Source organism: Vombatus ursinus, unplaced genomic scaffold (genome assembly GCF_900497805.2).
Source record: "Vombatus ursinus unplaced genomic scaffold, bare-nosed wombat genome assembly UNPS02001287.1, whole genome shotgun sequence".
Classification (NCBI taxonomy): Eukaryota; Metazoa; Chordata; class Mammalia; order Diprotodontia; family Vombatidae; genus Vombatus; species Vombatus ursinus.
Genome location: NW_020941065.1, coordinates 2,747,352 through 2,759,980, shown reverse-complemented (window position 1 = coordinate 2,759,980; position 12,629 = coordinate 2,747,352).

Below are 12,629 nucleotides of genomic sequence, written 5' to 3'. Positions count from 1 at the left end.
ATATACCTCTGGGTCTATGCATATTACAGCAAGTCAGTTTGTAATTGAAATTCCAGTAGGAGCATTCCAACCACAGGCCAATGTAGTGGTTGTTGAGGGAGTGCCCTGGATGGGGGGGAAGGATTCAGTTCTTTCTTTCCTCCCCCTACCATTGACCAAAGGATAACCTTTAACTTCAGATGGTTGGAAGGTTTGGATTTCAAATATGTGTCAGTAGCTGTGTCCCTAGAGCATCAGTGGCTAATGTATCTACTTCAGGATGTGAGAAACACAATGAAAACAAACTAGACAAACAGGCAGTTTCAGGACTATAAGAGCACTGACCGTTGGAGCCCAGCAGAAACCCACATGAAAAGAAAGCTTCATGAGGACTTTACTAAAAGAGAAAAGAACACTTTGCCCTTTTATAAGGTCAATCCCAATTTCCCCACAGAGCTTGTATGTAATGTGGGAGAATCTGTCAAGACTTTGGGGAAGAAAATTTTTGTATCAACTGTCCTTGATATCCCTCCTTAGTAAATATCCCTTCCTAATTAAGCCTGGCTAATAAACAATGTGAAGGACTGTGTATAGAAAAAAAGATATATGATGTTCCTAATAGGGAATTTCCCATACTGAATAAAATCATAGGCCCAATAAAATGTATGAAAGGGTATATGATATGATATGACATGACATAAAGTCTAGCATTAGGTCTAAATTCAAAACCCTTTCCAGCTTGGTAGAGCCTGGCAGAACTTATAAGGCATTGACAAGGTTTTTGGGAGCCCAGAGTCACTTCTATACCACAAAGAGATGTTGGAGTAGAATGTTCATAAAAGGATGTAAGAGACAACACGTGGAGAGATCTCTGGCATTAGAGTCAGGAGGACTTGAAATCAAATCCCACCTCTGACACTTACTAGCTTTGTGTCCTGAGGGAAGTCACTTAACCTCTGCTTGCCTCAATTTCTTCATCTATAAAATGGGTGAAATAATAGCACCCATTTCCCAGAGTTGTGAGGATTAAATGGGATTATGTGTGTACTTTTTGAAACTTAAACCTTTTTAAATATTATTATTATTATCTAAAAAAATAATAAATTTAGAGTCAGAGGACCTTGGTTGGAATGTATCCTTGCCATGTGACCTTGTGGTAAGTCCTTTGATCTCTCTAAGTCTCAGTTTCTTTATTTATGAAATGAAAGAGTTGGAACTCACTCTGACCAGTGGAACATAGGCTGGTGGTGGAATGGGAAGGGGGAAGGAATCCAGCATCCTCAATGTTTCATTCTAAGATCGCCATCATTACCACCACAAATGACAGTTCTTCTTTAAGCTAGTTGGCCTCTGGATGAGATGGTCTCTAAGGTCTCTTACAGCCCCAAATAATTATTCCTCTATCAACCAATCAACAAACATGCATTAAGTGCCTGATGTGTGCCAGGCACTGGGCTAGGCTAAAGAATAAATACAAAGAATAAAGTAATCTCTATTCACAAGGAGCTTATGTTCTAATACATTCTAGGATTCCTCTGGAATGTTTGTTGAATGGATGGATGAAGATTTTAGACATGGAAAAGACCAATGAGAACATTTGGTCCAACCCCCTCATTTTACATATGAGGAAACTGAGTCTCAGAGTGCTGAAGTGATTTGCCCAAGGATGCATAGGTAGTAGCTGCCAGAGCCAGGATCTGAACCTTTGTTCTCTAACTTAAAATCAAGCATTCCTTCCATTCTATCACATGGCTCATGCAGATCACCTTTCTGGTAGTTCTGCAAAGGATTTCGTTCCATTGCAGAAGCAAAGTGTCTGAGGCCATCAGGCCATTGTTTTGGGCAGATGGCAAGACTTTCCTAATGGACTCAGGTGAGACATATAAGCAGAGAGAAAGGGCTTCATTTTAGATTTCCCACCCCTTAAGACAATCGGCTCTAAATTTTGATTCATCCTTTGAACTCACTCTATATAATCCAGTGGGAGAGGAACTAGGATTTGGCTCTGGGCAAGACCATCCCTCATTAATGCTCAATAAGCTTCCAAGGATCTCCTACTATATTCACCCCCTTACTGGTTAGTTTCCTTCATAGTTTTGGGGAAGGGGAAATGAAGTTTCTAACCCAGTAATAAATAGAGTCCTTAGCCCTGCTGATAGGGAAATGCCTCGATGAAATCAGGAAACTGCTCAAGGTTATTAAAGACCTTCCATTTGGGAGGAAAGATCACTAGCTGGTCATATTGGAGGAGTGACAACAGACCAGATGGGGAGATAGAAAATGGGGCTTGTTCAGCCCAGAGATGCAGCAAATGTTTTCCATTTGCCATAGGTCATCTATATCATTGGCCAATGAGTATCAGACACCCTGAACCAGACTTGAACGGGGGAGGTTGAGTAGAAGAAGTGTAATTAACAATCCAAATCTTATATACTGTCTGCAATCCCTTAAAATGTTTATTTTATAAATATTTTAACATTGCTCTTACTTGGCAATGACCTACTCCACCTTACAACAAAAAAGCATGGCATAATAGAAATATGTATTTTTATATATTACATCATGTATTATCATATTACATAATATATTACATTACATTATGTTTCATATACCATGCATTATATATTTTATACAGTACTCTATAAATATACAGCACCATATAATATATACATTATATATACTTACACAGTACCATTTAATACACACATTATATATTCTTATATAGTACTATATAAATATATATGAATATATTGTACTATATAAATGTGTATTCTTAATATTGCTACAGTATTACAAGTTATGTGGGGCAGCAGGTAATATTATAGTCAACATATTGGCTATGTCTGAAAATAAAGTATACTTTATTCTGCACCTATGGTCTAGCTTATATGGACTATTTGTACCTGACCTGTGGTAGAACCTTCTGAAGTGGTACTGGTCCGATCAGCCACACTGCACCTTGACCCCAACATAGTGATGCCATTTTGGTCCTCTTCGAGAATGAAGGACAGCAACCAACCAATTCTCTGCCCAGAAGAGGGAGGCATGTCCCATAGGCAATCCTCTGAAGTCAAGAGGTCACTGCATTAATTCAATTTCTGATGTTATTACTTGTTGTTTTCCTTTACGTTACAGCAGTCATTGAGTCCATTGTTTTATTGATTCTGCTTACTTCATTCTGCATCACTGTGTGCAAGTCTTCCCAAGGTTCTCTAAATTCTTCATATTTACCATTTATTACAAACCAGCATTATCCTATGGCATTCTTATGTTACAATTTACTCTGCCCCTCCTCATCCAGTGGGTACCCCTTTAGCTTTCAATTTTTTGTTATCACAAAAACCCTTGCTTTTTCCTTTTTTTTTGCACCTATTTCCTTTTTAAAATATATTTTATTTATATATTTATTATTTTTATTATGAATTGGATTAACATAGACAAACATAAAATTGGATCTCCATATATAAAAGAATAGAAAAAGAGGATTATCCATGAAACTCTAAGTTTCTATTATGCATAGATTGCTTCTTTTTAAAGTGTATATTTAAAGTGGAAAAGCTCATGCCTCTGCTTGTCTGAGTCACTTTCTGTATTTGCTTCTACTTCTTCCTGTGTTTTATCAATACTCTTCTTTCTTTTTTTTATCTCTAGTGTTACCCTTCTACTCCACCACAATTTCCCCTTTCCCAAATTACTAAAAGCCCTATGAACAGATACCTATAGACACTTGATAGGCATAGGAATATATTCAGGTGCCTACATTACTGCCCATCATTTCACAGGACACATCTTTAAATATTGGAAGTCTGGTGTGGCAGAAAAAGTATTTAATTAGGTTTGAATCCTGATTCTCTCACCTAGCTGATTAATCTCTTCCTCAGGTGGGAGGAGGAGAGGAGGGGAAAGTTTCAGCATGAATAAAACTCAAGAGACTCCAGGAACCAAGGCCAACCCAATCCAAATCCTATGTAAGGACTTCACTGGCTCCCTCTTGCTTAATTCTAAATCTCAGTCATACACAGTTTCAATTATTAGGCACCTGGGAAAGGTTCATTTTGGCCAGAAACCTTCAAGGTATTGCTTCTGTAGAGTCCTGATGTGACTTGGATTTTCCTCTTTCCATAACTGGTTCAGGGTTCTGCGATTATAAGACATGGTCATCAATCTACTCTGGTCTACTGACTTCCGAAATAAAATGTAAAACCTTCATCCCTGAAGCAGAAGAGTCTGTGTGAGGGGGTGAGAGGTATATGAAGTATTGCATGCACTGTATTATGGAAAGAGGCCTGACTTTGGAGCCAGAGGACTAGATTTCAAATCTTCCATCTGAAGTATACCTGTTGTGTGACCTTGAGAAAGTAAACAATCTCAAGCCTTAGCTTCCTCATCTGAAAAATCATGGGGTTGGACTAGATGGTGATCTGAAGTCCTTTTTATCTCTAGATCTATGATCCTGTTACTTTGCTGATCTGTCTTTTTCCTCTTTATTTTAAAATCTGTTACAAGGAATAGCTTGCTGGGTAGGGGAGAGGGATTATATACAGAAATAAATGGGGTGTGAAAACAAAAAAGCATCAATTTTTATAGCTATTTTTTTTGTTTAATAAAATACTGGGGTGACATTCTCCCCCATTGGAATTATCAAGCTCTTTTCCTTAAACAAATGAGGAAATTGGGAAATGGCCAAGGGTCCACTTTGTCTATCAGCAAGTTCTGAGTCAGGACTTGGGCAAAATACAGCATCCAAGTTGTTTCCAGTCTCTGAGCACCCAAAGACTCAAAACCAGGATCAAGTCTAATCAAGTGTTTATTAAGCACCTACTCTATGTGAAGGAACTCTGATAATCACTGGGGATACAAAGACAGGCAAAGAGACAGTCCCTGCCCTCAAGGAGCTCATAATCTAAGAAGAACACGGCATACAAACAACTATTTAATTAACAGAGGAAAGACATTAGAACAAAGGAGGATTAACAAAGACTTCTTGTGGAAGAAAGGATCTTAGTTGGTACTTCAAGGAAGCCTAGAGATAGAGATGACACGATGGAAAGGATACTGGCCTGAATTGAATTAGATTGGACTGGAATGGATGTAAGACTTCTTAGTACCCCTAAGACCACATCCAGACAAGAGACCCTATAGATGTATGAAGCAAAGAAGTTAGGTTAGTTCAAGACCCAGGGTCACTAAAGGAGAGGAAACTGGACACAACTTCCTTAGAAAGGGAAATGAGCGATGACAGATATTTGTTCACAGGTCATGCTAGTGCAGCAAGTGTCTTTACTTCTCATTTGTTCTGAACAAAAGTGAGTTTGTTACTGTTCAGTTGTGTTCCAAACTTCATGATCCTGTTTGGGGTTTTCTTGGCAGAGATACTGGACTGGTTCACCATTTCCTTCTCCAGCTCATTTTACAGATGAGGAAACTGAGGTAGTAAACTGGGTTAAGTGACCCGCCCACGGTCACACAACTAGTAAGTGCCTGAGGCCAGATTAGAACTCAGGTGCTTTTGACTCAAGGTCCAGCACCCTATCCACTGAACCACCTAGCTGCCCCAAACAAAAGTGATAGAGTTGTTATTTTCTTTAACCCCCTGAATGAGAGGCATTGTGGCCCAGAAAATAGAGAGCTGGCTTTTAGTAAGAAAGACCTACCTCTGACACATACTGACTTTGTGACCCTGTACAAGTCACTTAATCTATGTGAACCTCAGTTTCCTTATCTATAAATGAGGATGATATAATGTGTAATGCTTATTTCAATGAACAGTGTGGTATAGCAGAAGGAGGTAGGATGGAGGGTATATAGGATGGATATAGAAGAAATTGCCTTGACAAGACTAGTTCAGCTTCAAATGAACTCTCCTTTTTTGGGATGCATGCTACAAGTCTCATTTCTCAGTTCCTCAACTCTCCATTCCTGAGAAAATACCCTTCCTCCTCTCCCTCAGGTTGACCTGGGAGTCTTCAGGCCTATGGGATCCCAGCTGCCAGGATCAGGCAGAAGTCAGGTCTGAGGCTCAGCAGGATCTGGACTAGACCTTTTGCTTCTTCTACCAGAGACTGGACCATGCCCTGGATGCATAAATCCTTTATTTTATTATTATTATTGGAGCCCAGGGCCTGTGATGGATCATAAATGGATTTAAGAGGCTGTGAGAGTACAAGGTTTAATGTAGTTGGCATCATTAAATAGCTTAGGAGAACAACATTTCTCACTAGTCTCTCCCCCTCCCCCACTTCTGTCCCCAGTACAAAACTCCAGTCTTCCAGTTTCCCTCCTATGATGGGATCCTTTCAACCCAAGGGTTCTCTTCTTGGTCTTCATGGGGAAAGAAAGGAAAGGAACAGAGATGGGGATGGAGATGCCAATTAGTGGTTGTTTACAGAGTCCTGTTTTCAAGGAAGGCTGCTACTCCTAAGCAGAGGAAAGAGGGAATGGGTAGAATGACCAATTAGGGACACTTGCAGAGATGGGAGCAAGCCCCTAGATAAGTGAAGTTTATCAGTCCATAAAAATACCACCTTCCCGTATCTGCAAACTTCCTCCCTGCCAACCCACCCACCTTCAAGTCCTTGGGAAGAGACGGGAAGAGTGGATAGGAAAGAGAGCTAAGGAGGGAGGGAAAGTGAAGTCTAGGGGAGGAGGGGGAAAGAAGAAGCAGGAACTACAAGACCCTGAGCTCTGCAGAGCTGGAAGACCTTTACAAAAGGGGCCAGGGAACCATCTTATTTATCATTCATTCATTCATTCATTCATTCATTTGTTTGTTTATCTATCTATTTATTTATTTGTTTGTTCGTTTATTTGTGTTGGTAGTGATCTTTGTGTAGGCCTACATTATAATTTACTGTGTGCACTAGGGGACACACACACACACATCATCATCATCATCATCATCATCATCATCATCATCACCATCAATGTGCCTGTAAACATGAGAGTATGAACCTGTTAGCAAAGAGCAGGGTACTGGGAGACAAGAGAGGTAGGTTCTTGTCCCTTCTCTATTGCCAAATTTATGTGTAATTTTGGGCAAGTCACTCATCTCACATTTCTCAGTTTTTCCATCTATAAATGGTACTATGTGGTCTCTAAAGTCCCTCCCAGCCCTGATGTTCTATGTTCTGTCATTCCCCCAGTCTTAACATTCTATGTCTTTCCCAGTTCTGACATTCTAGATTCTAAAGTCCCTCCTAACCTTCCTATTCTTTGTTCTAATTTTCATATTCTAAGGATCTACGCATGTGTCAGTGTGTGTGTGTGTGGGGGGGGCTTTCAAGCCTAGTCACAAAGGTAGGACCTTTCTGTTTCCTATCACTGTCCAACTGGCTAAGACTGTTGAAAAACCCTTCTTCTAATACTCACAGTGTGCTTCTAAGCCCATTATATGAATTTCAGAGTATCAGAAGGATCTTCTCCATTTATAACTCAATTTGGTTAAAAGGAGGTGATCCTTCTATGTCATTATATCTTTTTAAAATTATATCAATGTATTTTTGTTTTACAACACCACATTTTTGAATATTGTCATCCCCTCTCTTGGTGAAAGAGCATCCAGTGTAAAGAAGAAAGGAAGAAAGGGGTGGGGGAGGGAGAGTTTAACAAAACTAATCAGCACATGAGCTGAATCTGACAGCAAATGTGATATTCCATACCCACCAATTGCCACCTCTGCAAGGAAGGAAAGGTGTTGCACTTTCTTAGCTCTTCTCAGCAGCCAAGTTTGGTCATTATAATTATGCAGTGTTGGGTTTTGTTCTTTCCATCTCCATTGTTTTAGTCACATTTTACATTGGTTAGCAAATTCTGCTTGCTTTCATCTAAGATCAGGCCATCTGAGTCAACCAGTAAGCGTTTATTCAGCAGCTATTATGTGCCAAGGAGTGTGCTAGGTGATGGTGGTGAGTACCAAAACAAAAACTGAACAGTCTTTGCAGTCAAGGATCTTACATTATAACGGAGGAGGCAGGTACATATATATAGGTATATACAGAACGAATAAAATACAGGTACAAAGTAATCATGGGGGAGGGGGAGAAGTATTAGCATCTAGGAGGACCCCTGCATCTCTGAATTCTTCTTACTCATCACTTTTTCAGGTTAAGTAATTCATTAGATTCACGTTCACAATTCATTTTACCATTCCCCAATCGATAGACTTTGTTTACGGTTTTTACTCCCATACAAAGTGCTCTCTCTCTCTCTGTCTATATGTGTGTGTGTATGTATGTATGTATACAATCAAATGAAGAGAGATGGATGGATGATAGATAGATAGATAGATAGATAGATAGATAGATAGATAGACAGACAGATAGATAGGACCTTTCTGTCTATGACTTCCTTGGGGTACATGTGCAGCAATGGGATCTGTGGTTCAAAAGGTATGGACATTTTACTCACTTTTTTGTAAGGACTGTGAGGGAAGAGGAGGGGAGAGAGACAGAGACAGAGAGAGACAAAGAGAGAGACACAGAGAGAGAGACAGAGAGAGACAGAGAGACAGAAAGATTGAGACAGAGAGAGAGAAAGAGAGAGAGGAGAGAGAGAGAGAGAGAGAGAGAGAGAGAGAGAGAGAGAGAGAGAGAGAGAGAGAGAGAGAGAGAGAGATCCTGCTAGTCTCTGAGGTCTGGCTCAGGAATCCGAGAGCCTGACACCTACCACGGCTCCTGGGACAGTGAGCGGGATAACAATTTCACCTTTCTTTCCCGGCCGTCAGCGGCAGAGGTGGCTCCTACGACGGCTTCTGTGCTGTTTCTTCCAGCTGCCAGAGCCCTCTGCCCAGCTCAGGGCCTTTGGTGGATGAAAACTGTTTTCAGGTAGGAGAATTTCGGCGTCTGTTTTCTCGATCCTCTGTTCCGTGGCGCCTGGGGTTTGTAGCAGAAGTCTGTGTGCTGGCCGGCTTGGGGACAAACCGGCGCGGGCTATGGCCGCTTGGGTCTGTCCCCCGAGAAAGCCGGCAGGGAGCGCTCCCTTCTCTCGGACAGCGCCGGCCTTCTCATACGGATGGGGGGGGGGGGGGGGGGGGGGAGTGGGGAGAGAATCAGACCAGACTCCTAAATGGTTCGGGAACCGCGGCTGGAGTCGCCGAGTGCTGTAAAAGTTAGGGAAGAGTTACCAGCCTCCGACCCCCACCCCCACCCCACCCCCACCTTCCCTCCTCATCCTGGAAGCCTTGTGCTTTTTCTGTGAGTCTACTGAAATGCTTCCCCTATAAGAGAGGCATAGGGAGAAGCAACTAGAACACCCTCGCACAAGACGAGGCGCTTACCACGCGGGGAAGGGAAACAGAGGCAGAGGGAGAGAACGGGTGGGGTGCGAAACCTGTTCTGTGGTTGAGATTTAGGAAATGCAAGCCACAATTTAAACTAATCCATTTTTATTCGGTTTGGAGAAAATGCGAAGGGAAAAAATGTGTGGGATTTTCCTCTCTAAGTTTGCAGCTGTGTACATTTGGACATGTCTGTATAGGGAAAGTGTTTCCGGATGGGGAGAGGTACACGTGGTGTGTATGTGTGGGCTGTGTTCGATGGAATGGTCGAGCATTCGGTGTGTATCTCTGGTCTTGCGTGACTCAATCTCTGGACATTGTTGCGTCTGGTGCGTGGGGTTTCTGGATATGTGTTTGTTCCTGGAAAGTGCATGTGTGGTTTGACATTATGGTGAATCTAAATTATGTGTTCTCAAGCTGGAAGGAATGGAGTGATGGAGTTGTGTGTGCAGTATCTTTCCGAGGTACCTGTGTGAATGTCGTGTAGATTGTGTGTGTGGGGAGTGTGTATCGTATTTCTGGGGGAGTGTATGTTTAGTGTGCCTATATTTCTGTATGTGTGGTGTCTTCACGGGATGTGTTTGTGTTTGCGTATATATAGTATACCTGTGTTTCTGTGTGACTGTATGGAGTGGGTATATTTTATGTGTATATTGGGGGGATATCTATTTCTTTCAGCTGACTACAGTTTGTGTCTATATTTCCATGTGGAAGATGTCTCTATTTTTCTTTGAATGTGTATAGTGTGTGTATGGAATGTGTCCAAATTTCTGGGTGCATGTTCCTGTGGTGCACGTGTTGAACTGGGTGCAGGTCACACATAGTGTGTGAATGCGTATTTGTGTTTGTGATGTAGCATTCCCAAGGTGTGTGTGCCCGGGAATAGTGGGCTGCAAACGTATTTCCTACATGTGAATGAGTACTTGTGAATCTCTCTGTATCTACGCTGAGTGAACGCTCTCTGCCTGCCTGCCTGTCTGTCTGTCTCTCTGACGGTGGGCATGGAGAATTGTATTTTTCCATGGAGACCAGCAGTAGGTCTAGGTGTCCTCAGGGAGCACAGCCCTGGCCAAGAGGTCTCCCGATCTGGAGATCTGCAGATCTGGGCACCTAGCCGTACTGCCCAAGGCTGAGTCTGTGGAATGCTTCTCCAAATATGGGCTCTCGGCCTCCCTCCGGGTTCCCAGGCCGCTAGCCTTCCTTTTCTCAACAGGAGCCCCAGCTCCCGGGTAGGGCCAGGTCCCAGAACTGTTTGTAAAAACAATAATAATAAAAGTAGCTAATAAAGATATTCGAGAGCCCAGTTGGGTTATGAGCCGGCCACGTTTTTGTAATCCCAGGGAGGCTTTTGGGTGGTGGAAGAGAAGGATTCCCCCCCCCCCCCAGACAGGGCACACACCTCCAAGTTCGCATTCCCTGGCAACCTGAGCCTGGGCCAAGGATTTTGGAGGCACAGTCTAACAACGGGAGCCTCCCTCCCCATTCCCTACCTGCAAGTCTGGTGCTAGAAGAATTGGGTTCACATCTGGCCTCAGACATTTACTAGCTGTATGACCCTGGCAACTCCTTCTACCTCTCTGAGCTTCGAATTGAATTATTCCATTTTCCCCAAAACCCTTTGTCTTTCTCCATCCCCCACCTTGGCTCAGATCATTTCCCAATGCCAACATCTTGGTGGGCATTAAAGGAGCCAGGAGGCGTTTGGATTTCCCAGCACCCAGAGCTAGGCAAAGAACAGGCATATCTGTGTCAGGGGATGGCAATGATACTGAGGCTGCCTCTAGAGTTGGTGCATTTTATTTAATAAACACTCACTGTCTTTGAGCCCCTGTTATTTCTTTTTTAAGGAGTGACCTTCTGAAAGCTACTGTAATAGACATATATTGTGCCACCTGACCATAGATAGGAGCCACATACTTAAAACATTAGTAGAAGTACTTAATATCTTTTAATATTCCAAGCTGGGAGCCAAAGGACCAAATTCATCTGAGAAAATAAAATAATATTATCCTTTTAGTCAACGATACACTTAAATTTCTGGATTCAATGTTCAGTAACAACAACAAAGCTCAAATTTACATATCACTATTCAGTTTGCAAAGCTCCATCTTCTCCACTTTGTAGGCCTTCGATTCTTCAGTCAGAGCACCAGCCTGACTAGATTGGGAAGGCTCCTTCCCAGGTCAGGCCTAAGGAGGATGGATTTTTTGGCCACTGAACCTCCAGAAAGATGGGCTGGGTTGAGTTTTGAGTAGAACAGACCTTCCAAATAGTGAACTGGAAAAAGGCTGCAAAGTTTCCTTCCATCTCATGAAGTGGAGAAAGCAAGAAACATAAGGTTAGAACAGAAAGAGACCTTAGAAATCATCTAGTCCAACTGCATCTTAAAGAGGAGACTAATGTGTCCCAGCCAGGGGAAATTACTCGCCCAAGATCACCCAGATAGTAAGTAGCAGAGTTAGGATGTGAGCTCTGACTCCAAATCCAGCCCTCTTCCAACCTTCTCTTCCTGATCTCCACCCCCTTCCTCCCAATTACAGAGGAAGAAACACAATCAGAGAGGTTAGGCTACTTGCTGAGTGTCACACAGCTTGCGTCCCCACGTTCAAACACAGCTTCCTCTCCCTAGATTACAGTCAATCTTCCTTTCAGTTTTCCACCTCAAATTCAAATCATATTATATCACCCAGGTCAAGAAAATGCCAAACTCAAAAACAGAATGAGGAAGCACTGAAAATTAGGACCAGCAAAGGGAGGAAATACAATATCAGTTGGTATGGTTCCCTTTTTCTTGATATCTGAAAGAGGTTGTTGGGTTCAGACGTTCTTTTGGAGCTTGTGTAGCTGGCCTTGGGCCCCTGGCAGCCCCCGGAGCATTCCCTTAGGTGCCAAGGCAGCGTTCCAGAGAGGCTTCTCTCCGAAAGGTTGACGCTGCCCGGGCTCTGAAGGAACGCCCTTGCTCAGCTCCTGTAGGGAGAGCAAGGAAGCTAAAAACTCCTAGCATATACCGCGCAGAGAGAAGCTTAAGAGGCAGCCGGAGAGCCAATGGGACACAGACTGGCAAGGGGGAAATGTCAGAAGGGGGGAAAGTAGAGAAAGCTCGGAGCAGGAGGAGACAGACGGGCAGAGAGACACAGACTGAGACAGACAGAAATAGAGACAGAATAGATAGACACAGAGACAGAGAGAAAGACAGATTGAGAGACAGAGAGAGGAGGGATCAAAGCGAAAAGGAGAAGAGAGAATAGGAGACAGAAGGAGAGGAAAAAACGGGGAGCACTAAGGAAAGAGAAAGAAGAGGAAAGGAAAGACAAAGGATAAGGTAGAAAAGTAAGGGAGAGAAAGAGGGAGGGAAAGGAGAGGAGATCGTGAGAAA